At 37.6% G+C, this 20,167-nt stretch overlaps 1 protein-coding gene across 3 annotated transcripts in view; it reads left to right on the top strand.

The window, feature by feature from the left end:
* Window positions 1-5,902: 5,902 nt before the first annotated feature.
* Window positions 5,903-20,167, top strand: part of dlgap4a (discs, large (Drosophila) homolog-associated protein 4a) — a 79,029-nt gene continuing 64,764 nt past the window's right edge. For 2 of the 3 annotated variants that reach the window (XM_087782149.1, XM_087782148.1), the window contains exon 1: window positions 5,903-6,093. The gene's annotated coding sequence lies outside the window, so the exon portion shown is untranslated. The remainder of the gene's footprint in view (window positions 6,094-20,167) is intronic. The other variant, XM_087782150.1, reaches the window with a different exon arrangement.

Here is a 20,167-nt window from a genome sequence, read left to right as displayed (position 1 = left end):
CACATGTTCGTTAATCTGACGCACATCTAAGCCTCTGGAATACAATTAGTCAATGAACAAATATCCCGCTTCTGTCTGCTCCATATTTCTCTCGGCTTGAGTGACTTCTCTTTGGTTTTTAAATGTCAGACAGAAGTGTAATCTGAGTGGTTTGTTTTTAATAACTGTTGTTTAATCATAGCAAGAGTGTGTGTGTCCTGTGCGCTGGAGGGCTATCATGAAGAGGTCATTTAGGGATGGCAGAAAACGAGATGTGGGCTCTTCAACTTTTCCATCAGCACTTGTTATTTCCAGTCTTTCATGTGTTCCCCCTCAATCCCACTTCATTAAATCTGTTACAGAAAGTTCTTCCCGTCTGTGTTCACGCTCCATCTTGTTTACCATCCCAAGTCAGGCTGCCTATCTACGAGAATTGTGTTGAATTCTTCGGCTTCCCCCTCATTTCCTGTCTGTTTTTGTGACTTAACGGCAACATCGTTTTTTGGGTCACTACATCAAATATGTCTGGAAATTATCGTCTGACAGCTTCAGGCCACAACAGATGATCTGGAGCTTGTAATCCATGCGTTTGTGTCTTCTCGCCTGGACTATTGCAACAGTTTGTTTTCATGTCTTAACAAGAAGGAGCTGTCTCGCCTGCAGTTGATTCAGAACTCTGCAGCGAGAATTCCGACCCGCTCTAGAAGAAGAACTCACATTTCTCCGATCCTTAAAACGCTTCACTGGCTTCCAGTTTATTTCAGGATCAACTTTAAAATTCTGGTTCTTACTTTCAGAGCTATTCATGGTCAGGCTCCTCCTTACATCAGTGATCTGATCCAGCCTTACACCCCAGCTCGGGCTCTGAGGTCGGTGGATCAGAATCCACGAATGGTTCCTTGCTCACGGTTCAGGACCAGAGGAGAGAAATCCTTCCAGAGTGTTCCTCCTAAGCTTTGGAACAATCTTCCTCTCTCTTTGCGCTTGATGGAGTCTACTGACTCCTTTAAGAAACATCTTAAGACGTTTTTATTTGTTCAGGCTTTTCCTTGATTTTCTGGAACTCCTGTTGTGTTATCAGTTTTATCTTGACCTTTAAAGTATATACTTTTTTGAATATTGTTTTGATTGTTTGAGCGCTTTGTGAGCGCTGGTCTGGAAAAGCGCTATACAAATAACAATTACTTACTTACAGAACCTTAAGAAACGCTGTACTTGAATAACTTAACACTGTTTGAGAAGTTAAGAACACGAACACGTTTGAGTCACCGTGTTTACTTTTAAATCCACCATCTCTCGGCGGAGGTCACAAACCACAACTCAAACAGAGAATCTGCAATGAGGCTCCGTTGCGTCGCTGTGATTACTGTTAAAAAGGGCTGTTCTGTGCCATGAGAGGACAGAGAAGGTAATTTATTCCCGCTCTTTGTGTGCAGCACATCAGTGAATATTAAAGTAAATGATCAGGATTAGATGTGTGAAGCCTTTGAAAACACTCAGAGCATGAGAGAGATGCTTTCAATTAGTAACCTAATTACTGTTTGAATGTTAACGCAGATATTAAAGGTTGCTAGAAAGGAAATGGAATAATGGAGGGAAGGACGGAGTCGTGAACCTTGTCTTGGGAGTTAAACCGATGAGTATTACGGTGTTTTTGATTGTTTCAATTCAGAGTGATGCCACTTTTTGTGTTTTACAGTCCTGTTAACATCCTAAAGCACAGATCCAGAGACACATAGTGGAATAGGATCCTCTCTGCAGGGGTGTGAACTGAACCAAAAATCTGTGCAGCGACATTACTTTCCTCAGTCATAGTTAGATGAGCCTGCAGGGTCACAGCGAGAGCTCAAATGCAGCTTGTCAGTCGTCCACTCAGGGACTCGGAAGGATGGAGAGCGCCTGTGACTTCCTACACTTATTCTAAGCAGATCTTGCTCAAATAGGGCTGCCCCCACAGAGACAAATAATTGGCGTGATATCTTACAGGCACAAGCGTGAAGAATGGCATGCATTTTAATGCCAGGGCTCTGCAGGAAGGATCCAGTTATGCATGCTAGTGGGCACGCTCTCTGCTCCTTCTGTGTCACAAACAAAATATACCACATTCTCGGACAAACCCGAATGTAGTATTTTACTGTTCAGGACAGAATTTTTCCATCCAGGGAAATGTATATATGGATTTAACTTAAGTGTAGATTCTACAAGTTTTATACAACTTCCTAAATGAAAGGTGAATCATTACCAACACATCAGCCAGTCATTTGAATCAATTAATAGATAAATCAATATAAAAAATACTCTGTGGCAGTTTTCAAAAACAGGTCAAAAGGAAAATAACACATGTTGTTGCTACAAACAAATGAAAGTTGATTTATTTCAGTGATTGGATTTTAAAAAGATAACTTTCAGATTGTTATGTAACCGAAATGGAGATAAAAATGTCTGCCAAAGTCGAATAATTTATTTGTCCAAGATTGGATGAGGCACAAATAAAACAACGTTCAAAATGTGAAACACAAAAAAGCAATATTAAGGGTTATCTAATTCAGAAGTTAATAACTCATGAGTAATTATGTTTTGCTTTTCTCGAGACCAAACTTCTCCTCGGCGATAAGATGTTTGATCGTGGCTCTAATTTCATGCACATTTGAATTCCTAGATGAAATGAAAAAGGAAATGAAAGGGAGGCTGAGAAGAATAGAAGGATTGTGTAGGATCACAAACAAACTCACAGAGAAAAAAAACTTGGAAAAGCTAAAGCACCAGAAAATGGCCAGAACGATGACTTTTATTTTATTCTATTTTTTTTTTTTTTTTTTTTTCCCCTTTTTATACATATGTTTCAGTATATTTTAGACTGTACATAACTTGCATGCTGTGTTCTCTGTGTTCTATCTCTTTGTAACATTTTCTGGAGCTGCTGAACTGTGAATTTCTCTAAGGAGATGAATAAAGTATCTATCCATCCATCCATCCATCCATCCATCTATCCATCCAAAAGAAAAGTCAACTCTACTAACATTGGAAAATCGGACACCACGAACTGGAACCAGAAAGCAGCTAGTGCTGTTTGCTTCGAATCAGGTGTCATGACCTTTCAGAGAGACAATATAAGAGGGAAGTGACACCGAAGAAACAACAAAACATTAGCAGCACAAAACGACACAGAGCATGACAAATCTGATCAAGTGTCACGAATGCCCACTGGCCCAGACTTTGAACATGCCTGACCTTTTCCTCAAACTTGAACTAAGATATCTTCATCCGTTTCTCATTGAGTCAGAAAAACAGATGATGACATCCTGCAGTAAATATTGTGAAGGAGAATGACTGATCAGGCAGGAGAAGAGTATTTACAAAAACAAGTCTCTCAATATTGAAGAGTAACCCATTAGAGCTTGGTAAAGGATAGTGATGACAGATGACCGTGTGAATTGTGAGTTAACTGCTTAAGAAAAGGAGGTGTGAAATGATTTTCACTGGCGCTTTGAGTGCAGTGGGTTGTTTCTGATTAGTACACAGTCCTGAAAATATCATCCATTCAGGCTCTTGTTAGTTCGCCCATAATGCACTGCAACGGTTGCCAAATGTTTGATTAGTGCTTTAACCTCGACAACGTTTCCCAACCAAGTGACGTCACGCCACACAGAAAACTTGAAGGGACAAAAACGAGCATGTTATAGACGGATCACATGACACACAAAGCTGTGAGGCCTTGCGGAAAAAAAAACCCTTTTCTGCCGACATCGCCACTATTGGCTTCCCTGCCTTCTTCTCCGACATCCTCTCTTTGATCAGATGCAGAGTCATTAGTCATGCTCTTATCCAATCTGCAAGTGTTAATACTTGTGCCACCAGGAGTCAAAAGTGGGGACAGATTGTCTCTCGTCATCACTTTGATTGGAAGTTGGAGATCTGTGTGAGTACTGTAAAGACAGTGTCTGATTGGTGTATAAGCAGGAATACTGTTTGAATGGTAGCTTCTTCCATAGATCACAAGCAGAAGACAACTTTGGTAACGTGATGTTTTGCTCTCTGACACTTTCCTTTTGCTAAGAACATGTTTGTGATGGTAAAAGACACAAGCCAGAGGCACGGTTGATGCTACTTGTTTACAATCCAATCTGATTTGTTTACCATCAGGATGGATGGATTTTTTATTTCATTTTTCATTTGATTCTGTGATTCATAGTCAAATTCGTGAGACTCTTGATCCGAATGACTCCGGGAACTGACAGCACCATAGGGCATGTCTATCATTGGTGTCAGGAGAGATTGACACCTCATTTTTTTTCCTAATCACATAGCTGTAGGGATGTTCTCTATTTACGAAAAATAGACCTCTGCGGTTGACTTGGTGTTGGAAAAAAGTAATATTATCCATAACAAATTTAGTAACATAAATACAGACTTAGGGATAATTAAAAATGTAACTAATTCTTGAAGGTTGCATCAATTACACATTAATAAAATTTAATTTAATAGAGGAAATCGATTTTAAACTCCTATTTATATGTGAAAAAATAGAGAGAAAAGTGTTGAATTATGGGTAGCTCTAACCAGAGCAGACCTTTTCAATGGATTTGAGGAATTAAAGAGCTCCAATGAAATACTTTCAGTGACCTCTGAATGTAGCTGAAAATGGAGATCAAAACCTTGGTGGACAAGTAGATTTCTTGAGGAATGGATCACATCCAAACACATCAGAGATACCACTTTGATCACATACAGGATCCATACACCGGATTGTTGTCTTTAAGTAGATTAATGTTTATATGGTGAACTATAAAGATTCCACTGATTATATTAAGATATGGAATAGAGATTATTGATGTCAACAAAAAGAGGAAAACTAATGCTATAGTAAAAATTTTTTTAAATGTAAGACAAACGCCGCGATACTTAAGATTTGATCCTCAAATAATGGAAATGCGATCTAAAATTCAGGTTCAACTTCAACTTCCTGTTGGGTAACAAGCCCTCATTAAAGGTTTGAGCCACTTGTGTGATTGAGTTTGACATCCAATCTTTATACACTAAAGGAACAGTACAATATCAAATGTTCTAGTCAAACTTTTTAAACATGGGGAATAGATATAACTTTATTAATAACACACATAAGTAACATATGATGGAAAAACAACAAGTTATTTTTTATTATTATACCTCTGCCAAGGAGATCATGTTTTCGTCAGGGCTTGTTAAGTCTGTTTATTAGCAAATAATTAAAAAACAGACGAGCAGAGTTGTATCAATAGTTTATACTGGGGCAAGGAAAATATTCCTGTTGTTTTCAAAATGACTCAATTAATTAACACATACAATTCAGGATTGGTATCTCTTTGGTTTTTTAATGACATTTTAAAGAAGGTATCAAACTATATGTATGCATTACCACTGGGTATAAATGAAATGTATTAAAATAAGAAAACCACTGCATATGTATTTATTGACCCAGAGATTACCCAAGTGTTAAACTTTGTCCCTAAAAGTCAGATAGGTTAATAGAATTAGAGTTAAGACCAAAGTATTTCATGAGAAGAAGAGCCACTCTCAAGAATAAAAAAAAGATTTAAATACAAGCATCAACTGGAAAAGTGGATGATCAAAATTAAGGAGACACAAATACTGATGACATTTTGTGAAATGCTTGAGTCCGTCACGAGTTGAACTGGTCGAACATTCGTGAGTCTTGTAGAATGACACCATCCATCCTCTCACCAGTGATTCATCCAGTCCCTGTTTGCTTATGAGACCCGGGTCCTCTTCATTTATTTGGGTGGGTGTTTGTTCGTGGGCTCTCGGATGCCTCCACCCCCTCTCTCTCCCCCCTCCATCCTCCTCCCTCCTCCTCCCTCATCCCTCATCCCGCGTCTCGACGGAGCTCCTGCAGCATCACCGGCCGCTTCCTAACTGCGTCTCCTCCGCCGCGATGGATGCGGGTCTGTAGCGCGGAGGACCCTGGGAGGACCGCAGAGAGATCTGCTTCTCTCTGCGTCAGAGCTGCGGCGTGTTTACCTGACGGGCTCTCGGCCGTCATGTAAGTGCTGGATAACTATCCGCGTGTGAGCGAGACACCCATCGCCAGCTGATCCACGTCACACTATGAGCGAGGTAGGCTCCACTTCTTCATCGGGCGTTGCGGGTCTCGGTCGTCCATGAAAACCCCTGAAGCTCGTCAGGCTGCATTGTTGCGACGTCAATCCTTCTTGTTGAGTTGACCGTTCACTGTGTACGACGTGTCCCCGCTCACCTGTCGGCGCGTGAGATATGTTGCAGCATCCGGATTCCGATATGTGACTTGAGAGCCTCACGTCTGTCGTCAGTGTTGAGCATTCACCTGGAGATGTTGAAGTGAAGTGAGAGTCTTGTTTTCTGGTCACAGGATGATGAACTGGATCCTTCACTCAATTCTCTGTCGCATTCATAGCAGATAGTAATGATCTGTTTAGGCTTTTATTAGGTGATAAAAAGACAGTTTTTAACCTAAATCCCCTTGGATGTTGACCTTATAAAAGTAGCATGTATCAAGCTTTTTTTTTAATATGACAATGAGACATTTATTCACTGTTAAACACAAACCCATCAGAGAGATGGATACGTTTAATTGAATAAACTCAGAAAAGGTTATCATTTTTAACCGAAGGGAAAAAAGAAGAAGACTTTAATTCATCTTCAGCTACATTTCTTAACTTAGAAATGAACTAATCCCAAGCCTCAATCAAATATCAAGCTACACAGTCTTTTTAGTTGGCAAATGATATAATTTAAGATAAAATTAAGAGGTTTGATTCATATAAGCAAAAACATCAAATAAGGAAATTAAAAGAATAAACAAAAATATATTTTCTCACTTTCTATTTTATTATTTTCTAATAAATGACGGCTTAATTTGATATTTGATATCGAATTACCAAATCACTTTGATGATATCTAGAAACCTTAAAAACTGTCAGGAAGATGAAAAACATGACCTTTTGGTTTATATTATAATTTATATAAACACAGACAAGATTCACCTGCAAATGTATCAAGTTTCACTTGAACTTGTCATAACTTTATCCTTTGATCTGATATGTATATATTTAATCAAAACTATTTCATTTTATTGTCAAAACAAGAATTAAAACTTAATTCTTGTTTATTCATAAATATTCTGTCAATGGTTCAGTACTATTGGTGAGGTTATTTTCTCAAGGACATCAAAGGTGTTTACGTTTTTTTCTGTCCTACATCTGTCTGAGAATATGCGGAGAAATTATCACATTCTTTAGAAACAACAAATTAAAAATGTACCAGAATTATTTGCAGGTAAAATTAAGAATTTTTAATTTACAGAAAAAAGATTTCTCTTGTGGATAGAAACGCTTTATACAGAAGTAAAAAAAAAAACACAAAGACAGACAACAATAACAAAGCAACTTTATGTTTGCTTAGTGATAACAATAGTCTTTTTTTTATCAGTAAAATAAAATCATCTAGTTCCATCGTCTCCAATACCACAATGGAAAGAGCAGGGCCCACTATCTGGACAATCACACGCTCCATGTGTGGACTCCAAGCAGCTGCCTCCGATGCTTAAGATGAGCATCAGCCCAGCGAGGATGATCGATAGCACTTTGTGTCACAGCCTGTGTTCACTTGTTGTTGTCAAACAGGAAGCCTTTCAATTAAAATCCCATTCTCAAAGTGATTAATAATTCATCGGGTTCGATGGGACCACAAATCTTTGGATGCGTGTCCATGTGTACACACACTTCCTGATCATATAGTGGGCAAACGTTTGCGTGGAAAAGTGGTCTAGAAGTCAAGCTGTGGTGCAGTGGCGTCACCGGCGGCCGTGCCCGTGCCGGACTCCAACTATTACGTTTCAATGTCAAGTGGCCTGCCAGAGAACGGACGCGATGATACCCGAGAGTTTGAAGGAAACCCAGCTGGCGCCGACCCAGAGTGGTGGATGTTTGAAAGTGGCTCAGTGGGAACACTGCAGGGAGTGATTAGACAATATGTAAACTGCTCAGTATCACACATCGGTATGATGCAAAAGGACACACAGCAGCGCTGATTGTTTTCACAACAGGACCCCGAGGACTCCTTCAGATTCTGAACCACTTTCTCATGAGCTATGTTCAATTGCCATCCAATTATCCTCAACCGTGACCATCCTGGGCTTCAAATAAGGATCTGAAATGGTTCCTACATGTGGTTACATAAGAACATTGTGAGTCGTATCTATGGACATTCAGGTTATTATAATGTAAATTAAAGGAAAGACATATGAATAAATTGTTTGAAAGTGAGACATTGTGTACGGCATTAGGTGAATGTTGAAACCTTGATGTGTGCCTTGCTTGTCCCAGGTTTAGCTGCCTTCTTACACAACTTCATAGTTGCAGAAATCAAGGAATCTGCTGTTTTATATTTCTATGATCTTGTCTGTTCCTTATGTTTTTAAAGTTTATTGTCTGTTTTAAACCCTGAACAGCACATTTATCTTTTCAAGTTGGGATTGCAAGAGGTTAGGACCAACATTCTAAATAGGAAACAGGTTGTTGCAAAACATAAACTTACACCCACTAAACATTATCATGACATTTTATAATATAACGTAATATAATATGCTTTATATATAAATAAAGTCACATATCTGAACGTTTGGAGGCTAATTTGAGCGGATTAAAATAAAAATCAATAAAAAAAATCTATTAAATCAATTTCAAAGTTTACTTTTTTTAATTATGTGTTGTGCACAGTTCTTATACACTCCTGTCTATTTATCTCTGGGTCATTCTATAAAACCTAATGCAATGGAATTTAAAAAAATTAAGACATTTACAACTCAACAAATCACTTTTAGTTATGGATCAAGGTTGACTTGCTAAACTAGTGTCTTTGAAAAGGCATAAAATGTAGTGTGCAAATGTATTCTTTTAACATATTTTATATAATGAGCGGCATCATTTTAATAATAAAATGACTGAACATTTTAGGATATTGTTAGAAAAAGCAACTAAAAAGTGTATATCAGGCCTTATGAACTTACTACTTGTGGGCAATGAGTGGCTCTTGAAATGATATTCTGTGACCAAAACGGTTAAGCAATAAATATCTTCAAATGTTATCATTTATATAGCTTTGATTATTATTTCTCTTTATTAGTTTAGTATAGATAAAAAATAACAATACATTAGAAGAAAAACAATCAAATTCACAGTGAAACCAGACAAAAATTCCCAAAACATTAAGCTACAAAGCATAAATCAACTTCACTTCATTGACATACAGAGAAATTAGCTGGAAGACGCCCCCAAACTGTGACCCATTCTCAATAAGAATTGACCTCTGTTGCCCCCCCTCTCCGGGCCAGTCAGGCTTAAGACTCCTGGTGCTGAGTTATATTTACAATGAAATTGAACAACTGGACGTTAACGACAGTAGTTTTGTAAGATGACCAACTGTAAAAACGAAGGGTCATCACACTTTTCGTCACACACTGGAGACATAAAATGAACAACTGGGCCAGATTGGACACTATTATGTGTACCCAACTGTCTCTTGGAATACAGTTTTTGTTCACAAATCTTAATTTTGCAATAGACATGACACAGTGGAGTGTGAAGAAACGCTATGTTTCGTATTTTCTTCAAGTATTTCTCTGTTGGCTGCCGACTTATTAACTATTTTCCCTCAGAAGCTGAATAAAGGGTCAGTTGACATGAGCGACAGGATAATAGCAATCATAGTTGTGTCAGGGTAATCGTAGTTTAGGGTCTCAAGTCACTCAGAATCCTCCTCCGTGTTCGATCGAACCTGCGAGGTTTGGATTTATTTTTGAATTTTCAACGCCTCCATATGTTCAGCATACATCAGATGGTTCAGTGGTGACGCGATGCTGTCTGTGCTGCTCTGTAATATATCAGCGAGATCACTAAAACTTTCATTCATGTTTGCCATGGCAACCGTTGAACTTCAGTTTGAGCTGAAGAATAAACCTTCTGTGTACTTTCTTGCCATCGATACGAATGTCTCAGTGATCCATCTGTTCAGCTATTGTCTCATCATCGCGCTCCAGAGTCTACGATGAGATGAGATTTACACACCGAGCCAAATACTGTGACGTGTCAAGTAAAAGTGGATTAAACGTTATTGTTGTGTCCCACGTTCTGACTTCTGCTTTAGAAGCTGATGTCGTTTGATAGGTGTTGGCATTCTGCACCGAAGCACAGCCAGGATTCATCACCTCGGAATGTGGGAATACTGCTGTCCCAGGTTTAATCTAAAAGAGAGTTAAGGTGATGTGGATGGAGATTTGAGAGTGTTTGTAGCAGCAATATAGTCAGACCTACTCAGTCCCTGATCGGGCTTAACTTTTCCCTGACAACATTTTTTCAAGGAAACTACTCTTAGTGGCAGCATTATTTATAAAAGAAGCTATTTGTTGTCTTTGTTTTAACTATACATTTCTCTGGAGCTTTTCAGGTATCAGTGGTATGTGGTCAGAGAAAGACGGACCATGTAAAAGTGGACAATTCTATTTTTAATTTTCAAGTTCTTAATTTTATTATTGTCCCTCAAAATAAATAGAAAGAAAATTAGAAAAAAAGTACATATTTTATCTATAGTTATTTAATGACTTGCACTTAAATAATAAAATATTCAATTAAACCATTTAAAATAAATGTATTTTATACAGTTTATTTTATAACTTTCTTTCCTCTATTTTTCATTGTTGCCTATCTTATAATAGCCTTATTAATTATATTAAGCTCAGGGGGGCCTTACTAAACGCCTCATGGCTAGGGTTGAAGAAAATATTGATAAACTTAAACATTTTTTACACAATACAGTATTGATATTAAACAGCACCTTTTATGATTAACATGAAAATACTGCATTTGTTCATTTAAGTGTGGCAATGAAACTATGGAGGTACATCAGTACCATCAGAATATTGAATGGTTACATTTATTTTTTTCAAATATTGAAAGATTGAAATCATTTCAAATTATTCAATATTTGTTATATTTTATTTTCAAATTATTCAATATTTGTTATATTTTATTTTCAAATTATTCCATATTTGTTATATTTTAATTTCGATTATTCAATATTTGTTATATTTTTATTTCAATTATTCAATATTTTTTATATTTTAATTTGAAATTATTCAATATCTGTTATTTTTTAATTTCAATTATTCAATATTTTTTAATTCCAAGCATTTTAAATTCAATATAAAAAAAATATGAAGCCTTTTAAATTCAGCATAACAGTGCCACCAGACAAAACCAAACAAGTACCGTTACTGGATCATACTACATGCATAAACGATCAGGTGACGACATCACTGCTGCATCAGTTAAGATATTTTCATGACAAGTATCAACTTTTTAACGTCTGGAGTTTATTCATTCTAAAACCAACATCTCACAATCAATCAGTATATTCTGATGTCAAAGGATTTAAACAGAACGATAGTTCTCTGATGGTCTGATCCTTTACTATAACACAAGTTTGTTGAAGCCCAGCCCACAACGTCAGTTTAGCTCAGTGAGTCAATCTGATATATTGTCATTTGGATTTATGGGTTCAAAACCTGCTCTTGACCTTTTGTCAAGCGATGTCATGTTTTAGAATTAGCTCATATCTGGTGAGACTGACTCTCTTTATAATGTTGGTTCTGTGAAAAAATGCAATTTCTTCTATATGAATCCTAATGATTCCCCTTTTCGTGATAAGAAAAATGCAATGAAAACATCAAATGAGGATGTTTTAACAGTTTATAATTGTTCTTTTTAAATATTTTTTGACATGGATCACACTGTTGTAAAGGAGTTTAGACGAGCTCCGGTGTAAATGTTTATATTTGACATACATTAACAAAGATACTGTATTAACTGAGACGATCTTGTTTGAAACCTCTTGAGAGGAAGTTTAAAAAAAATAAAACTGCAAATCACCTTTAAACCTGTCGTGAAGTTCACACATTTTCATAATCTGTTCATTCTTAATACATATGGGCATTGACATGTATAACTACACGTGCACGCTCCAGACGTTAAAACAAAGTTGATACTTGTCATGAAAATATCTGATCTTTTATGCATGCAAGTATGATCCAGTAACTCAGTACTCGTTTGGTTTTGTCTGCAGTTTTTTTTTTATATTGAACTTAAAATCTTCTAATTTTTTAATATTGAATTTAAAAGGCTATGAATTAAAACATATTGAATAATTGAAATTAAAATATGAGAAATATTGAATATTTGAAATTATTTCAACCTTTCAATATTTTAAAAAAATTCATTCAACCATTCAATATTCTGATGGCACTGATGTTCTTCCATATGAAACCTACAGCCACTAAATGACATAAGCATAAATTACGCCCTTCACCGTTAAAGAAACAATGAAATTCTGCCAGATATCGTCAATGACTGAGGATGAGAGGATACAGTCGACTCCAGCAGCCTTTAAAGCTGATGCTTGGCCAAATTTTAGCTTTTCAGTCGAGAGTCCTGTGTTCTGTAAATTCTGCAACACCAGAGTGAATACTACAAATATATTCTTGTTCTTACAGTATCACAATATACTATGTATTATTGCCCCTCTATCATGTTACATATCGCTTCGCCAGATTCTATACAATACACAACCCTAAATATGGCATGGTTTTTTGGCGTTTTTTTATTGGTTTGAATTCTGTCAATTCACATGACTTGTGATTTTGAGGAAACAGCTATGAGTTATTCAATTCCGCTCGTGAAAAGGTGTTTCACTCCTTGTTGACCTGATCGCATGAACAACCGTGTTTATATAAGATGATTATCTCCTCAACTAAATACATGGCCGGTGTGGTATGCGCTCATGTTTTCACTGCAGGCTGCGAGTGTGACCTTGGTTGTGTTATTCTCAGTTCATCTTGGGCAGGAGCAGTTGAAGTGGCTCGAGGTGTTTCATGTCTGCCCTCCGTGACGCATTCCCGCTTGCTGTTAAGTCATTGACCTTTCCTGTCGCCGGGGCGAACCGGTCCTGCACGCTCGTCCAGATTGTTCAACAAAAACACAAACTATATGAAATGATAACGGATCTGTTACACCACTCAAAACGGTTTCCCAGCCTCTGAAAACAAACAGGGACTGAATTGCAACAGCGTTCTGACGAGGACCTTGTTATCTCAACGCATGTGTCATTTTACAATAAGGCCGGATGGATCCTTTGACACACATTTGCATGTTAAGCCGAACATTCTTCACCGGGGACAATTAATCAGTGGCAAATAAAACTCTACGTCCATCGGTGATTAATTATCTCTCATGTGTCCAACCAGAGGAAGATCTAACAATATCTGTGCAGTCTGCAGGAAGCAAAAAAATGGCACTTTAAGTCCATTTAAATTCAAATAAATGTTATGGCAGGCAGATTTTCCACTTTCTGTTCCGATTCAAAGGAAAACATGGCTCCATTTTCAGATGAAAAGAAGCTTGTGTAAGTAGCTGTATGTATTGGCTGTAGGCAAACATGACTGCGAGGCATTTACTGTGTGGACCAAGCGGACATGGCAGATGAGCAAAGCAGAATAGAGGCTGTGGAAGTAACCAAGGGTGATAAATGAAGCTCTGGGATATTTTATTTTGCAGCTCCAAAGACAATTTCTGTTGTGATTGTATCAGTGGGTTGTTGTGGGTTTATAATTTTCTACTAGCGTTTTAGTAGTTTGTGCTATAAATATGAGGAAAATAGTCACTTCCTCACTGTCAAGTAAAAAAAATAAAAATAGATCAGCATTAGAAAGATTGTAGGTATAATCAGTTGTTAGTTTGTGTTACAGTTTTCTACATCTAACAAAACTCTTAATAAAGGAATGATGGACTCTGAGCATTGTTAAAGCAGCAACACGTAAGATTGAAAATATTGTTTCTAACTCACATTGTATGTCGAGTTCTACAATACGAGTCTTGAGAATGAAACCAATTACATAATATCTGAAAAAATAATTAAGGTCTAAATGTTATGTAATGCTGCTTTAAATGTCTTATAATGACAAAAACTCTTGGTCTATTCATGTGTATTGCACACATGTTTTCTCTGGGTGTGGTAGTATTTTTTCACCTGTAAGGATAGTGGTATTAGAAATGTGTTTTAAAGTCAGTAGGTTCTATTAGGATATTTTGCTGTATCGATTTAGCTAATTTCCTACTTCATGGGGTTCTATTGATCCAGAAAAGGTCAGAGTTGATGTAAGTTTCTGTTCCAATCAATCAAGAGTTCACAGTTTAACCAATCAGATGTCTGCAGACTGTAATCAGTTGATTGCCAGTAACTACTGTTTACTTGGGTTTAGTTGAACCAATGACCTGGACCAATTTGGTTCTTTTCTGGTTTACTGTGTCCTTGGTTGGTGGAAGCCCAGTAAATGACATTCATTTTACATTCAGTAATATCTGCTTATACAGGTATTAATTAATACTATACAGTCTGTATGACAAAAACTCTCCTCGTGAACCTTTTCCCTCCATCACCTTTTACCATGTTACGCCCCGTGTTGGCGTTGTTAGCAGGGCGTGGCATAAGGTGGACATGTTGTCCCAAAGTCTTCGCCACATCGAGACGCACTCGCCACACCAGGTTCTGCAACAGGCGAATAGGACACAGGTGATACTGGGGAAGAAGACTCACCAGACCGCTCATGGTGTCCGTCAGATCGACTTCTTCACTCCCTGGTGTACCATAGCACATGTTACAAATCATGCTGAGAACTCTTCAGGAAACTCCTGAACCACCAGTAGAATGCTGGGCTGTTCCAAGATCTCCAACACAGGGGTGACTCTTAAGGCCATATCACCCACCAAAGGTAGTGTCACATCCTTCACTGGTAAGGATGGAGTCGCTTTTTTTCAAAGGGAAATTCCACAGAAGCATTAGCTGGTACCTTGTATTCATTCAGAAAAAGCGTTCTGTAGGCTTTTGGTACTCGATTTTAAGTACCCAAGACTGCTTCTTTGAGCACCTCGTAAGACATACAATCATCCAACGACAAAGTGAATAAAATCTTCTGGGCTTTACTTGTTAATTTGTACTGTAAAAAAGGGGCCCAAACCTGTTTAGGCTTTTGTAAACAACGAGCAATCCGCTCAAATTCAAGAAAATAAGCTTCTACTCAATCATAGAATTCAGGTACAATACATACATTTCTATTGAAACCAAAATCAACAAAACAACCATTAGAGCTTCCATCTCCATCTCCCTTAACTTTACCTTGGTTTCAAGCTCAAGCCCACGGATCTCCAATTTGTGTCTTAACTCTATTTCTGAGCTTGAGCTCTGCATCACATCCCTTTACGAACGCCATGATACATGGCCTCTGCTTTAAAACGTCCACTTAACTTAGTTCCCTCTTCATCCCCTGAATCACCACCGGGAGAAGACGTGGCACCACTGCCTATAACCAGCACTTTACGGTCCACCAACAAATACACAACAACCTGTTTCAAAAGAGCTTTAGGAAACAAAGCTTCATAATGATCTGCAAAAGCACGCATATCATCCTTTCTACAGCGGTCTAACTGCTCCACTGTAGGCCCCTTATAATTACTTCAAAGGCATAATAATTATACAAACCAAAAACCTACACAACAGTGTAATACACACCGACACTACCCAACTGCATTTATCCACCAATTATGTTACGTCCCGTGTTGGCGCTCGTTAACAGGGCGTTACATAAGGCAGGGAGTCGAGTGAATGAGGGTCTATACACACAAAAAAGAAAATAATTTCAAATATGTATTAATCAACCAGAAACATGCAACACAGGAAACAGAGGACTCCATAGTGGTACCAAATAAAAGCACACAACAAAAACCCTCCCCAAAAGCAGGCGCAAAAACACCTAAAAACAAAGAGGGTGTCTCAAATCGCATACTTGCGTACTTAAACTTAGTATTTTTTGTGCATAAGTGCGTCTCGATTCTTAGTATGTGAAATTTAGTGCGCCATGCACACTAATTTGGCGTTCTAAAATGCCCACAAAACTGAGTATGGATCGATGGACACTTTCTACCCTAAACGGCTGGCATCTTAGTGACGTTGACGTTGTAAACGGAAGTTACGTCATATATATTTATGTATGTACTGGTGCATTTTCAGCTAGCCGTAGGAGTATGACGTCTTCGGTGCTGATACCGGAGTAAATATCTTAAATATTTCAAATTAGTTTCTCTTATTTCTTGATCCAAACTTAAAAAAACATGCTGTAATGGGTGTAAAAAGACAAGCTAGTCTGGAAAAGAAAAATATACACTTTTAATATATTGGAATTCCATGTATAATGTATCGGTGATATACGATTACTCGCAAGAGGAATCTGAAATCTAGAATCTATACAGCAATATCGGCGAGGAATGCCGGCCTGAAAATATTTCCCTAAAATATTCATCACTTATTTTAACAAAAAGTCAAGTCTGATTAAAAAAGATACTTTATAATCACTTTTATGTTTGATTCCGATGTTTGTTACTATCACGTGTTCTTTGTCATTTATAGAATATCCATGTTCTTAGTAAATATTCTCATTGAATCAACATTAACGCATTTTTGTTCCTAATAAAACAGCAATTTTTAGTCAATATTTTGTGACAATGCAAAATATGTCTTTGAATTTTTTTTTTTATTGGCCTAGCAAGAATATTGATTGCTCTATTTTGATTGTGTTTGTCATATACAGACCGGGATTAAGGTTTACACCATGTGTGTCCTCCCCAGTATGACTTCCACCTCCTCTGTTACAGCTTCTCACTCTGGACATATGGACGGTACATTTCACATCATAATGCTGTTCCGCACATCAGCCTTCAGGACAGGTGATTGCTTTTAGCATTGGAAATAAAGTAATGTCAATAGAGGCAATTAGCAATTGAGCAAGAAAGATGTAGACTCTGACCTTTGAGCTGAATATAAAGCAACAATTAACCTTGTTGCTGTAACAAAACCAGCATTTTTGTTACTGACCCTCCAAGAAGGCTGTTTGTCCTGTAGTATGCCAGAAATGTTTTAATGACGTTGCCTTCATTAGACACTTCTTCATAACTGCATTTTCCTTTAGAAGACTGTATATTGTCCAGTTCGACCACTGCCTGCTGTGCCATTGGATAAGATTTTTTTTTTGTCATTATGTGCACCAGTGGGCTGAGAAAAGTGAATTAGGGCGATAGAACCTTCAACTTCAAGAAAAAAATCCTGAATGATTTAACCAAATAGACAAGATTTTTGCTTTTGTTTGACATATATCTCTTCGGCAGCAGCACAAGTTGAGCACTTTGTTTCCTGCTCGTATTTAATAATTCATCCTAGCACACTCGGGTACACAGTGTACTACAAGCAACCAGCCTTCACCGATACGTCACCCTTTCCATTGATATTTGTTAAATTTTCAGCCACACAGGAATGTGTCACTGACCCAGCATATGTCCACATCTTTGTAAGAAAGATTCTTGAACGCTCTTGGTGAAACGCAGATTAAAGTAAGCCTGACTTTGAAACTGGAGCATCAAACCGTAACTTTTCACTAAGAGATAATCCCAACTGTGCCCTGCCAAGATCCTGCATAATAAGACCGTATGATAATCAACATAGTTCAAACTTTATTTTCTTCTTTTGAATACACGTTTGTATCGCTAACAGTTCTGACTAGACCTCACTGTCTGGTGTGAAACTGGATCCGTGAGGTATCAAACACACTCAAAGCACTGCATTGATTTGGGCAGCTTTTCTTCATTCACAGCCAAAGTCGATATATTACACCATTCCCTTCCCAATTTTCAATTAGACAAATGAGGTTTTCTGTGATTTTTATCTCAACAATATTTAATGTTTTCTGCCACAGTCATCTTTGTTGTGCCTTGATGATGCAACAGCTTGAGAAAAAAATAAAAAAGGAAGATAAACATTATCCCTATGTGACGGTAATAAGACCAAAACATGCAGCTGAAGTCATCTTCATGGTGTGTTTGAACGTCACGTTTAGGATTCTTCAATCTAATAACAACAGATTCGAGAGAGCTGTAGTCCATGAATCTGGAAGGCTGAGTTTGACAGGTTGTTGTTTAACCAGGTTTCTAGTTGTTGTACAGATGTTTGCCAGGAATAGTTTAGTTATTGGTGGTCTGCTAGCATTTAGCTTCCATAGCAAATCAGCCCTCTTATCACTCACCACCTTATTTGTTATCTATTTTCCTCTTGGAGAAACTATGATGTATCTTTCAAGTGCCAACAAACGTGGTTAATTAACAGTCTGTCTCTTTTCATTCAATTTGGTGACATGCCCGTTTAAGTTTCCTTTAGTTCACATCATGATGACTTCTTCAGAGACAGAAGTGGAAATAATGTCAAAAATATAATACGTTGACCAATTCTCGCTCCACATTTGTTCCTGTGGCACAATAGGTTGTATGGATTGATGAATGCAGTTAAGCTAAAAGGAATGTATGGGTATCAGTCCAGGTGATTAAATCATTATTATTGATTATTAAATTCATGATGATTGTATTTCAGAACAGATCATTATTGGGTTGTTGTTAAAAAAACACATGCTTCTATGATCCAGCTTCATGTAACAATTTAAACCTTTTGAAGAAATACTAGATGATTGTTATGCGGAAGACGAGCGTAAAAAGTGAGCAAGACGTAAGATAGACCATCTAAATAACCACGTCAGGTTTATTGTCCTAAATGTTGCAATTCTTGCGCGATCAAGGCAGAAGTCAGTACTTCCAAGTTCATCTGGATAATACTGTAGGACGACCTTGCCAGAGATCAAGGTTGTTCATAAAGAAGATAAACATTTACAATAGTACTATCATCTTTGTAGTTCTTCAGTGTGAGATGCTTGAGCACGTAATGGTTTCAGGAGGTTTGTCTGACACTGTAATATGTCAGAGGAAATGCTAGTCACAAACCTGACACCAGAGAATTTATGTGATATGTCACAAACATCAGCCTTCTGTCAGAAATTGTATACTTTTATCCATTCCTTCCACACTGGGCAAAGCTGAATATAGAGCTCTTCTTTTCTCTATCCCTCTCTTTATTTTTCTCTTGTCATATCACAGTCGGGAAGAGAAAACATGATAAATGATCCGGGCAGTGTAAAGAGAAATCTGCTCTGTATGAGCACCGGCATGAAAGATTCTGTTGGCAGGAAATATTGTCTCCAGCAAAGGTTTATTGACTATTATGTTCTGTGCCTGCAGGTCGGGGGGGGGAGTTTCTGGGCAAGCTTGGAAACAATTTGAATCATATATCCGACTCACATAATACTTTAAACTAAATAGCATCTTATCGGTAACTGAAGGTCTGATGGTATGACTTTAACTGCATCTCAAGTAATGTATTGTCTGTTGAGTGTGTGTTTGAGGTCGATTTCATTGTGTAAATTAACATCTATGAACCATCAACCGGGGCCCCGGGGTCAAAGCTGACAGGACCATGTTGGGAGCCAAGGTTTTCCCGAGTGATGTGATCGAACGGCTGAGTTACCACAGCTTTAATTACAGCAAAGGTTCATTAGTGTGATTAGAAAGTGTCAAGGAAGGCAGCGTTTTGGGACTGATTCTCACGGGTTGCCATGGCGACCCTCCTTAAACACTGAAATCCAAACAATGTCCATGAGCTCTCCGCAAGAAAACATCTAGACCAAAAACATAACAGAGCCTTTGGTCATCGGATAATAAAACATTTTTCTACATGGAAATTAAGTGATAATGTTTTGGTCAACTTAAGGACTTTTTTAAATCATCTCTGTTCTTCTAACCAGCTTAACTTTGATTTCCAAACCTACATCTTTCATGAGATTTTGGAGATTCAACATTTCCGCACAATTCTTTGTGTTCACATGGTCCACCTGGGCTTGAACCCTTTATTGCTGAATATTTATTGAAATGCTGGAAAAATCCATCCATCTGCTCACTCACTTTTTGCGGGAATAAATCTGCCTTCACAATATCCAGTCCCAGTAAGATATTCAAAACCATTTTAGATGTATAGGGATTAAAAGTAACAAATACTTATGAGATTAAACATAAGATTTAAAAAATGCTTTACTGGAAAGAGGGAGCCCAAAGATAAATAATAATTCAATTAAATGTATACAACTGGTAAATCAAATAAGCCACAATTTGACGATATTCTA

Source organism: Callionymus lyra, chromosome 19 (assembly GCF_982586985.1).
Source record: "Callionymus lyra chromosome 19, fCalLyr1.hap1.1, whole genome shotgun sequence".
NCBI lineage: Eukaryota > Metazoa > Chordata > Actinopteri > Syngnathiformes > Callionymidae > Callionymus > Callionymus lyra.
This window is presented reverse-complemented; position numbering and strand designations above follow the sequence as displayed.